Source organism: Armigeres subalbatus, chromosome 1 (genome assembly GCF_024139115.2).
Source record: "Armigeres subalbatus isolate Guangzhou_Male chromosome 1, GZ_Asu_2, whole genome shotgun sequence".
NCBI classification, from domain to species: Eukaryota; Metazoa; Arthropoda; class Insecta; order Diptera; family Culicidae; genus Armigeres; species Armigeres subalbatus.
In genome coordinates, this window is record NC_085139.1 from 81,369,424 (window position 1) to 81,382,772 (window position 13,349).

Sequence of the window (13,349 nt, forward strand, 5' to 3'; positions counted from 1 at the left end):
CGAGAAGCCCTCTGGAAAATCCAGAACATCCGTAAAAGTGGCCAATTCTTAAAGTTCATCCCAGAGCTTCGCGATTTTTTCGTAAATTGTGGGTGCAATTAATAGTTAAAGTCTTTTGAGATCCCCAAATGTCCCAGAAACGGTCCTCCGGAAGATCCGGAACATTCGTAAAAATGGCCAATTCTAAATGTTCATCCCAGAGCTTCGAGATTTTTTGGTAGCCGTTCTTTCTGGCAAATTGTAAGCGCAATCAATAGTGTAAGGTTTCTGTGACCCCCGAATGTCTCAGGAACGATCTTCCGGATGATCCGAAAAATTCGTAAAAGAAATGGTTCTCTGGAAGAGTCCGAAACATCCGTAAAAGAGGTCAATTTCAAAAGTTCATTCCAGAGATTCGCGATTTTTCGTAACTTTTCATTCTGGCAAATTTTGGCTGCACTCAACAGTAAATGTCTTCTGTGAACTCCAAATGCCTCAGAAATGGTTCTCCGGAAGTTCCGGAACATACGTAAAATGGCCAATTCCAAAAGTTCATCCCAAAGCTTCGCGATTTTTTGGTAAACATTCATTCTGGAAAATTGTGGGTGGAATCAATAGTTAAAGTCTTCTGTGACCCCTGAATGTCCCAGAAACGGTCCTCCAGAAGATCCGGAACATTCGTTAATGTGGCCAATTCCAAAAATTCGTCCCAGAGCTTCGCGATTGTTTCGTAATAATCTATCCTAACGAATTATGGATGCAATCAATAGTGAACATCTTTTGTGATCTCCAAGTGCCACAAAAACGGTCCTCTGGAAGATTCGGAACATCCGCAAAATGGTCAATTCCAAAAAATTATCCCAGAGCTTCGTAAAAGAGGCCATTTTCGAAAGTTCATTCCAGAGCTACGCGATTTTTTCATAACTATTCATTCTGGCAAATTGTGGATGCAATCAATAGTGAAAGTATGCTGTGACCAGTGTTGTAAAATGTCATTTGCATTCGTTTGTATAATTTTTCCAGAACTTTTTTCAGAAGTTAGCTATTGATTCTTGATGTATGACGAACTTATAGCGCTTAAATGTGCCTACAACTTTGTCTAACAAGACATTGCTGTAAATATGTAATCTGAGGCGTGGGAGGCAAAATGTCATTCAAATGACATTATGTCAAATGACACGTGACATTTTGGAGAGTTTTCACTCTCCAGCCTTAGATGTTATATTTAGAGCAATGTACCCTTGAACAAAAATATAGCCCTACTCAAGCTTTATGAGTACATCTAAAATTATGATGTGAATTTTACTTCTGAAGAAAGTTATTAACAAATAAGTCAAATGACATGCAGATGACATTTTACAAGCCTGGCTGTGACCTACAAATCTCCCAGAAACGGTCCTCAGGAAGATCCGGAACATGCGTGAAAAGTGGCCAATTTTAAACTTCATCACAGAGCTTTGCGAATGTTTCGTAATAATCTATCCAGGCGAATTATTGATGAAATCAACAATGAAAATCTTCTGTGACCTCCAAATGCCACAAAAATGGTCATTCGGAAGATCCGAAGCATCAGTGAAAGTGACCAATTCCAAAAGCTCAGCCCAGAGACGATTTTTTCGTAGCCATCCATTCTGACGAATTGAGAGTGCAAGCAATAGTGAAAGTCTTTTGTGGTCTACAAATGTCACAGAAGCAATCCTTCGGAAGATCTGGAACATCCGTAAAAGTAGACAATTCCAAAAGTTTAGTAGAAGGATTTATTTTTGGTAACCATCCATTCTGGCAAATTAATAGTGAAAGGAATTCCCAGGAAACTTACTTGAGAAGTTCTGAAGGAATTCCCGGAGGAACTTCCGGAAAAACTTTCGGATGAGTTCCCGGAGCAGTTACCGAGGAATTACTTGATGAAGTTCTGAGGGAATTTGCGAAGGAACTTCCGGATGAATTTTCAGAAAAACTTCTAGAGGAATGCCTTTAGGAACTTTCCGATGAATTACTTGATGAACTTCCGAAGGCATTACCGGAGGAACCTCTGGACGAACTTCCAGAGGAGCTTCTGAAGAAGCTTCGGAGGAATACAAGGAGGAACGCCGCCACACCGCCACGCCGCGCCGCCGTCGCTGGCTAATGATGATTTTTCACGCCAACTTTTGGACTTGGCCATTTTACGAAGGACTTTTTATTAAAAAAAAATATTTCGAGCTATCAGTGGAATGTCTTTACTTGTCATCAGACGAGTTTGTACAATTCCATTTAATTCCACCACTTGATTGTACCTTTGACAGATATGTATTTCGACGATATAATCCACCCATATGAATATCCCAGATATGAATAAAAGCGAAAATTAGTAAAGCTGTGGGATGATCTTTTGGAATTGACCATTTTCACTGATATTCCTGATCTTGTAGGACGTTTTTGTGGACATTCAGACGTCACACAAAATTCTCACTATTTATTGCACAATTACTTCCCCGCTATGGATGGTTTCGAAATAAAATGTGGAGCTCTGGGATAAACTTCTGGAATGTTAGCGGATGTCTCAAATTTCCCGGAGAACCGTTTTGTAATCATTGACGATGAAAGAGGACTTTTGCAGTCGATTACAGCCGTAACATGTCGTTAACAATGTTTTCTAAAAAATCGAATGTGTCATATGTCACAGAGGACTTTTACTATTGTATCCACATATAATTCACCGTTACTACGAGAATGCTAACAAAGCTGCTCAGCTCTGGGATCAACGTTTAGGATTAACCTGTTTTACGGATGTTTCGGGTTTCCTGAGGAGCGTATTGTGGTCATTCCGGGTCACAAAAGACATTCACTATTGATTGTATAATCAATTCGCTGATACAAACAGTTTCAAAAATTTGCTTTGAGATGAAATTTTGGAATTGGCCACTTTTACGCTGCCCATGATTTCATAGTTAACGTAACAACCATTGCACTTTCGTGACTATTTCGAATAATTTTGTGACAAACATCACAAACTCAGAACATTCCAACCCGTAAGCACTTAAATGAGACTTGGAACAAGCAACGTATCTATGTTGAGGCGGTTGAGTTACCCGTGTAAACGCGTAATAAGTTAAATTCGCTGAAATTCCGAATGGTTTATACGTCAATTTCTTCCCGCGCAAGAATATCCACAAGGCCACATGGAAATCACCTAATCAAGTAACGGAAAACCAAATCGACCACGTTCTAATCGACGGCAAATTCTTCTCCGACATCACGAACGTACGCACTTACCGCAGTGCGAATATTGAATCCGACCACTACCTAGTTGCAGTATATCTGCGCTCAAAACTCTCGACGGTGATCAACACGCGTCGTCCGCCGCGGCTAAACATTGGACGGCTACAAGACGGTAGACTGGCCCAAGACTACGCGCAGCAGCTGGAAGTGGCATTCCCAACGGAAAAGCAGCTAGGCGCAGCATCTCTTGAAGATGGCTGGAGAGATATTCGATCCGCCATTGGAAGCACCGCAACCGCTGCACTAGGCACGGTGGCTCCGGATCAGAGAAACGACTGGTATGACGGCGAATGTGAGCAGTTAGTTGAGGAGAAGAATGCAGCATGGGCGAGATTGATGCAACACCGCACGAGGGCGAACGAGGCACGATACAAACGGGCGCGGAACAGACAAAACTCGATTTTCCGGAGGAAAAAGCGCCAGCAGGAAGATCGAGACCGTGAAGAGACGGAGGAACTGTACCGCGCTAATAACGCACGAAAGTTCTATGAGAAGTTGAACCGTTCACGTAAGGGCCACGTGTCACAGCCCGATATGTGTAAGGACATAAACGGGAACCTTCTTACAAACGAGCGTGAGGTGATCCAAAGGTGGCGGCAATACTACGAAGAGCACCTGAATGGCGATACGGCAGACAACGGTGGCGGTATGGTAATGAACCTAGGAGCACGCGCGCAGGACATGCGACTTCCAGCTCCGAATCTCCAGGAAATCCAGGAGGAGATCGGCCGGCTGAAAAACAACAAAGTCCCTGGAGTTGACCAACTACCAGGAGAGCTGTTTAAACACGGTGGTGAGGCACTAGCTAGAGCGCTGCACTGGGTGATTACCAAGGTTTGGGAGGATGAGGTTCTGCCGCAGGAGTGGATGGAAGGTGTCGTGTGTCCCATCTACAAAAAGGGCGATAAGCTGAATTGTAGCAACTACCGCGCAATCACATTGCTGAACGCCGCCTACAAGGTACTCTCTCAAATTTTATGCCGCTGAAAAACACCAATTGCAAGAGAGTTCGTGGGGCAGTACCAGGCGGGATTTATGGGTGAACGCTCTACCACTGACCAGGTGTTCGCCATACGTCAGGTATTGCAGAAATGCCGCGAATACAACGTGCCCACACATCATCTATTTATCGACTTCAAAGCCGCATATGATACAATCGATCGGGACCAGCTATGGCAGCTAATGCACGAAAACGGATTTCCGGATAAACTGATACGGTTGATCAAGGCGACGATGGATCGGGTGATGTGCGTAGTTCGAGTTTCAGGGGCATTCTCGAGTCCCTTCGAAACGCATAGAGGGTTACGGCAAGGTGATGGTCTTTCGTGTCTGCTATTCAACATCGCTTTGGAGGGAGTAATACGAAGGACAGGGATTGACACGAGTGGTACGATTTTCACGAAGTCCGTTCAGTTATTTGGTTTCGCCGACGACATTGATATCATGGCACGTAACTTTGAGAGGATGGAGGAAGCCAACATCAGACTGAAAAGCGAAGCTAAGCGGATTGGACTAGTCATCAATACGTCGAAGACGAAGTACATGATAGGAAGAGGCTCAAGAGAGGTCAATGTAAGCCACCCACCACGAGTTTCTATCGGTGGTGACGAAATCGAGGTGGTAGAAGAATTTGTGTACTTGGGCTCACTGGTGACCGCCGATAACGATACCAGCAGAGAAATTCGGAGGCGCATAGTGGCTGGAAATCGTATGTACTTTGGACTCCGTAAGACGCTCGAATCGAAGTTCGCCGCCGTACCAAACTGACTATCTACAAAACGCTTATAAGACCGGTAGTTCTCTACGGACACGAGACCTGGGCGATGCTCGTGGAGGACCAAAGCGCACTGGGAGTTTTTGAAAGGAAAGTGTTGCGTACCATCTATGGTGGGGTGCAGATGGCGGACGGTACGTGGAGGAGGCGAATGAACCACGAGTTGCATCAGCTGTTGGGAGAACCATCCATCGTTCACACCGCGAAAATCGGAAGACTGCGGTGGGCCGGGCACGTAGCCAGAATGTCGGACAGTAATCCGGTGAAAATGGTTCTCGACAACGATCCGACGGAAACAAGAAGGCGAGGTGCACAGCGGGCAAGGTGGATCGATCAGGTGGAGGACGATTTGCGGCCCCTCCGTAGACTGCGTGGTTGGCGAAGTGCAGCCATGGATCGAGGTGAATGGAGAAGACTTTTATGTGCAGCACAGGCCACTCCGGCCTTAGTCTGATAATAAATAAATAATTATACGTCAATTTTGAAATCATGGGTAGTACGGATGTTTCGGATTTCTCAGAGGCCCGTTTGTGGTCATCTCAGAAGATTTAAACAATTTATTGCGTACACAATTTGCCCGTATGGATGGTTACGAATGAAATAGAAATGTTCTGGAAGACCGCAAGACTGGAATACCGTATCGAGACTTGGGAGCATTTGCGGGTGGTAAAATACTTGCACAGACATTTGGCCGATATGAATGACATTCTCTATTGATTGCACTCACAATTTGTCAGAATGAATGGTTACGAAAAAATCGCGAAGCTCTGGGCAACGATTAATCTTTGTAGACTTATGCAAAATGGCAAATCCCAAGTGGCTTTGGTGCAGGAGCCCTATTTTCGCAAGCGTAGCTTTTACCTAGGAAACCTAGTGAACCCGGTTTTTGCTGCTTTCAGTAATGAAATGGCAAACTCTCGATCAATGCCGCGTGCATGTGTACTTGTTAACAACGCTATCGTTGCTACACTTATCTCTGAACTAACAACCAGAGATGTATGTGCTGTCACAATTGATGCAACTGGCGGATCCCCTGTCAGGAAATACGTCTATTGTTCGGTTTATTTACCACATGATGAACCATCCCCTACGGATGCTTTCAAACAAGTGGTCAGTTATTGCACGTCAAAAGGCCTTCCGCTAATTGTCGGTAGTGATGCTAATGCTCATCACATCATCTGGGGTAGCTCGGATATCAATCTGAGAGGCTCCAGCTTGATGGAATACTTAAGTAGTACCGAACTTGGTTTACTTAACATAGGCAATCGCCCAACCTTTATGGTATCTAATAGAGCAGAAGTATTAGACATAACTCTCTGCTCCAATAGAATCAGTCACGAGTTGACGAATTGGCATGTGTCAAATGAGGAATCCATATCTGACCATCGCTACATCTATTTTGATCAGTTGAATGTTTTTTCGCAGACCTTGCGTTTTAGAAATCCCCGTTCAACCAACTGGAATCTCTATACAGAGTTGCTCTCGACAAAATTTCATGGATATCTACCATCCATTGAAACTCCTACCGACTTGGATGATGCCGTTGATACTACAACGTTGCATATCGTGGAAGCTTTTGAAGAAGCTTGCCCCTTGCGTTCTGTGAACCTAAAGAGGAACCCCGTGGTGGAATTCCGATTTGGCTAAGCTCAGGAATCAGTGTAGAAAGAGTTGGAACAGACGCCATTCAGCAGGTACGGATTCTTTCAAGTTGGCTCGCAAAGCTTACAAGAAGGCTCTACGATCTGCTGAACGATTCGGCTGGAAAAAACCTTCGTGCTTCCAATTTGAGTGAAGCCACTCGATTGAACAAAATTCTTGCAAGATCCAAGGATTTCCAAGTTGGCGAAATTCGCAAGCCAAATGGCGACTACACTTCTTCTGACGAAAAAGCGTTAGAGCACTTATTTGATACACACTTCCCTGGATGTGTAGATATTGCATCTTCGGATGTTCCTGATGTCTTTTCATGTAGTTATGGGTCTTGGGCTCAGGCTCGTAGAATCATAACTACTGAATCGATTCAATGGGCTCTTAATAGTTTTGCTCCTTACAAATCTCCAGGGGAAGATGGGATTTATCCCGTTCTTCTTCAGAAGGGTTTTGAACATATCAAACATGTTTTGAAAAAACTTTTAGTATGCAGTTTTGCTACTGGGTATATTCCCATATCCTGGCGGGATGTCACTGTAAAGTTTATCCCAAAAGGAGGACGTGCTTCGTATGAAGAAGCAAAGAGTTTTAGACTCATCAGTCTGACCTCATTTCTTCTGAAATGCGTAGAACGCATTATCGATCATCACATTCGTGATGACTGTTTGGCAAACATGCCTCTTCATGTTGATCAACATGCTTACCAATCTGGAAAGTCCACCGTGACTCTTCTACACAAGGTTGTCTACGACATCGAAAAAGCATTTGCTCAAAAGTAATCATGCTTGGGTGCGTTCTTAGATATTGAGGGTGCTTTTGACAACGTGTCTTTCGATGCAATATTGGAAGCCGCACGTTGTCATGGGCTACCTAATATAATTACCAAATGGATTCACCAGATGCTTAAAAACCGATATCTCTACTCGACATTACGTCAAGCAGCGATTAGGAAATTAAGTGTCTGTGGCTGCCCCCAAGGGGGAGTATTATCTCCACTTTTGTGGAACCTCGTTGCAGATACGCTATTAAGATTACTCAATAATGGCGGTTTTCCTACCTATTGATTTGCCGACGACTATCTAATATTAATAGTCGGTTTGTGTATTACTACTTTATTCGACCTGATGCAAAATGCTCTTCAGACAGTCGAAAGTTGGTGTCGCCAATATGGCTTTTCGGTTAATCCGAATAAAACATCTATTGTACTTTTCACGGAAAAACGTAACCGTAATGGTATTCGCCCATTACATCTTTTTGACTCTGAAATCAATGTAACGGATCAGGTAAAGTATGTGGGACTAATTCTTGATTCCAAGCTCTACTGGACTCCTAACATTGAGTTCATAGTCAAAAAGGCAGGTATGGCTTTCGGCCAATGCCGACGAACTTTTGGTAAAACTTGGGATCTTAAACCCAAATACATCAAATGGATTTACACAACAGTTGTACGACCAATTTTGGCTTATGGATGTCTTGTATGGTGGCAAAAAGGTGAAGTGAGGACAATTCAGTCTAAATTAGGCCATCTTCAAAGGATGTGCCTAATGGCAATGACTGGTGCGTTCTCTTCGACTCCCACGGCTGCTCTCGAGGTTCTTCTCGACGTTGTCCCACTACACATACATCTCAAACAAGAAGCACTTTCTTGTACTTACCGATTATGGGTTCTCGGTTTCATGGAAGAGAATCCTGTAAACCGCAGTTCTACACACACTTCGTTGTTACAACTCATGGTTGATTGGGACAGAACAGTCCTTGCTCCAAGTGATCTCACACTCGCTAGTAGTTTTCCTTATAGGACATTTTCAACGATGAGTGGACATCTGGCTATTTGGAGAGAAGTATGTCGGACAGCATTGTTTGTTATACTGACGGCTCCCTCTTCGAAGGTAGAGCGGGTGCAGGTGTCTACTCGCGTGAGCTAAGATTGGAACAGTCCCACTCACTGGGTAGACACTGCACTGTCTTTCAAGCGGAAATATTTGCCATTATGTGTGGAGTGCAATCCGCACTGCAGAAACACATAATGGGCAAAGTAATATACTTCTGTTCAGATAGTCAAGCAGCTATCAAAGCCCTCGCTTCGGCCAACTCAAGGTCGAAGTTAGTAATCGCATGTCGAACTCAAATAGAGGAACTGAATTCAGTTAATACATTGCACCTTATATGGGTACCTGGCCATTCTTCCATAGCTGGAAACGAATTGGCTGATGAGTTAGCTCGCACTGGAGCATCACAAGACTTTTTTGGTCCTGAGCCAGCTATTCCAATATCTAAGTGTTGGGTTAAGTGTTTGATTAGCTCTTGGGCGTCCACTCAGCACAAACGGTATTGGAGTAGTTTGGATTCATGTCGACAAACAAAATTGTATATCCGAGAGCCATCTCCGGTAGTAGCTAACTATTTAGCTAATCTGTCTGAACAGAATTGCAGTGTCTTAGTCAAGGCCTTGACAGGTCACTGCCGACTCAACTATCACATGGCAAATATTCAACGTGTTGAATCCTTTGTCTGTGATGGTTGTGAATCCGATTATGGAACTTCTTATCATCTGATATGTAACTGCCCAGTTTATGCGCAACTGCGTTTCCAAATATTTGGTAAACACTTACTAAGTGAAATTGACTACAGAAACCTGAACCTTCAAAGTATTCTGTTGTTCTAACCCGTTGTGGTAAGGAGCTATGAGCTTTTGTACGTGTTGTATACGTTGTATGCCCTCTTCAAGGGTACCTCTCCCAAACTTCCCATTTTTCTCCCATCCATATTCCTTTCCTTTTTGTTCACTTCCTTTTCCGTCAGGTGCGTGATGAGAAAGGCTGTGAAGGCGATGGCACAAATCTCCCGAATTGAGGTGAACGTGCCCCTGGAGCCGACGTTCTGATACCTGATACCTGAGGCAATAACTTCAAATCAAAATATCTTAAAACTTTGATGGAATGTTGACATTTTCATTAGTACAAATTAAGCACATTTATGGCTTTGTGCTGTGAAAAAACGAAAGCATTTGGTCATTGTTATGAAAAGTTATTCAAATTTTGCTTGGCCAATAAAAAAATCTTTAGGAAGGTCAAAACACACAAACCGCCCTACAGAATAAATAAGGTTGTCAATCCAAAAAATTACTCACCACATAAAGGTCATTTGTCTAGAGGATCTAAACTAAAAAATACGCTAGAAAAAAACTACTTTAGTTCTCGATAAAACAGGGGGTGATCAAGTCTCCCCGGGGATCAAGTCTACCCACCTTCCCCTACCTTTCTAGTATAGGTTCCCCGAGGACTAGAGAGGTCATTTTGGATGAATCACCCCATGGGCTTGTTCTAAAAACCTACAGCATTTGGTTGGGGCCTTGAGATCGAAAATAGGTTGAAATTGGAATTTTTGTGATCGTGATGAAATCTTGGGGCCAAATGGACTCCAATACACAATGTGTAACTTTTATCTAATGCTACCGTTGGTGGCTCTTCCTCATCTACCGTTGGTGGCTCCACAGCTTGACCATCGCCGACTATGTTCATCCTGCTACAATTAATACACCTTCATAATTACCGTTCAAAATATTTTCGAAGTGCTCCTTCCACCATAGTATTGTTTGTCAGCAGGGGAAACCTCTTGATCATTGACAGTTGCGTAAAACCTCCGCATATCGTTTCTATCCATGTTCTCCTACGCTTCAGCTATCACACTCTCTTCGTGCTGCCTGTTTTTTTTTTCTGTGGTGGATCTTTGACAGTGTGTGGAGTTCTTCGAACAACCATTGACGGTTAGCAGCTCGGTTGGAAAAAATCAAAGAGGTTTGATTTTGGTTTGACCTGTCGGGGGTGGAGTCAAAGTTCGCCGAACATGTAGTGAAGTCGAACAAAACTCCATATATTTGGCGCCATATACAGTTGGCGCTTTCGGTCGTTCGTGTGTGATATTGTTGGTCGGATAAATTGAGTGCTCGCGCCGCTGTTGGTGGTGCTTGTTGCACGCTTGCCTAAACAAGAGGTGGAGTCAATGTTAGTCAAACTGCTTCACCAGTGTGTATGTTCCATTATACAATATGTGTAGATTCGTATATTTTGGTAGGTTCTCATACAGAAGTGTATAAAAATCTAACAAACGCTGATTAGGTGTAGCTTAGTTAACTATTCTCATGAAAATTCAAGCAAAATCTCGTTTGACAATCCCGAACATGAAAAAAGGAACTAAAAAACACTTAGATAAGTTCCCTGTGCGTTACAATCGGGATAAAGGCCTACCATGCCAGTTTTAATGTTTTCTTCGCAAAAAAGATAAACAACAAAAAACTTGCGGTAAAAGTGATCGCACTCGTCGGCCCGTGGAATGTTTGTTATTGTTAGCAGCTGTAGCTTCTCGTAACCGTTCCAGATACCTACATATGTACAAAGGAGACCCCATCATGCTTGATCTTCGTTCGTTGAACGGATTAAGCGGAAGGGATTCCCTATCCTTCCAATGCGGTTAGGAGAAAGATTTTTTGAATTAGTCATCTCCATTCACCCGTTTTGCGGTTACGTCAAGCATTAACACCCTCCAGCCTGGGCTTGCCAGTTTGTTTTGTGCCGCAGGTAAAGGCGGCGAAATAAACTTACCATGATAAATAGAAAAAAATATTTATGTGATTGTAAGAAAATATCCGAAGGTTCTACAAAATGGGAGGCTTTGCTGGAAACGGTCGTCGCATGTCCCTATGTCTATTCTATATGTACATGTTCACATAAGTAGCGGCAGAAGCTTAATTTATTTTTTATGTTTTTAAGAACAATTTGTATTGTTTCCATGGAACGTTTATATTTTAGTTTCAAGTAAGCGGTTTATGGATCGATATTTTTCTACATTTTAGCATAAAATTGCCTTCGGTCATGGGAAAGTGCACTTCACCAAAAATATTACGATTATTGAATTTGCGGTGTAAAACTTTGAGTTTGCTCGAATTATGGAAAACTATTGTGAATAGATAATTGATAATGTTGTGGCTTACAAAACGTATTTTTTATTGAACGGAAGAAGGAATTCATACCACAGAATTTGCGATGGCGCTACGGAACTATCACACCTTTGTACTTAAAGCCGCACCGTGCGATCCAAATCGAGAGAAGGTAAAGCTGAAAATGGAATAGGAAACAAAAATATTTATTTTGATTTATCACATTTTGTCCTCCCGGCAGTTCAGCTCGTCCGAGCACTTTTTCGTCGGTTGTCATCCTTCGCTCGCTTCCTTCCTCCTACGTAAAAACCAGGCAGAGTGCAATCATCACAACTTGGAGTGGAGCGAGTGTTTATATTATTGTTTTGTTCACCACTCTTTGTGGCTTAGGATGTGCTTGTGTTCAATAAAGTAAAGTAAACATAACTGCTAACGCTATTGCGTAGTGCATGTTTTTTGTGAACAAATCAATAGGCGCTTCCCATTCACATTTTGTGCTTTTCAGTTTTAGGTTTCATGTTTCAGCATCGTCAGCATATAAGTGCGGTGCAGCGCTGTGAACTGAAAGCCTACACAAATGTGCGACTGTTTGGATAAAGATTGCTTCCGGAATTTGACGGCCGAGACATGAATAGAAGGGCTGTCGTCGTTCGTGTGCCACTCTATAAAAAAGCTATTAACCCCAAGCTAGTTGTGTGCGGTTGGAGTGTGTTTTGTTTGGAACCAATTAAACAAATCAAAAGTGGTAGATATTAAAATTGTCAACAGATGACATGGATGAGTGCATTTTTGAGATTGTAAGCACTGGTTATTCAAATGCAGATCATTGACCTTTCGTTACTTTTCCATAAAGTGGTAGCCATAGATCATACTGATCATTAAAATTTCGGAAAAATGAAAATTGAAAAACAAATTGGTGGCGTTATATTCCTTATTACGACATTACATCGTTTACATCGGAAGGCTCTAGTGCCGATGTAACATAGAGTGTCGAATTCATTTTTCAATGGCTTAAATGACCAAATGGAGTGCAAATCAGAACCTGACCAATTTGAATTCGGAAGTGGCAATGCTTACATTACTGATCGATATGTAGATCAACACAAACATACGAACCAAGTTGACTTGAGTGATGCTGTAAATGAGGAAATATATGAAGGAATAGAACTTGAAACTTTCTTGAGAAAGTGGAGCATCGATTACAGAATTCCGCATCGGGCGCTAGAACCTCTTCTGCAGAAGCAGAACGAACCTTACCACCAGTTGCCTGTTGATCCAAGGCGGTTATTGGATATACCTCGTTGTAAACCATAAATGCAGCCAAATGCAGTTACAGTCAAACCTCCATGAGTCGATGTTCTATGACTCGATATCGACTCATGGAAGCAAATTATGCCATATTAAAAAATATTTTCTGGGTTACTACGATGGTCCCTTCAAACGGCTTTCCAAAGATTTGCTATTCCTCATCTCAATATTTCCATGAGTCGATGGTCCCTTCAATATCGACTCATGGAGGTTTGACTGTATTATTGGCATAACAGTATAGTTATATTTTTGTAACTTAAATTCAAATCCAGTGCTTTTTTGACATTCAAGAGGTAGAAAATATTTTCTTTTTTTAATCAATGCAGGCCTTGATGCTTTGGAAAACATTGGCACTCATCTGGTATCGACAAATAAATGATTGTCAAATATTCTCCATTGTGTACAATAAAGGATTTGGTAATTTTCTTACGATTTTTT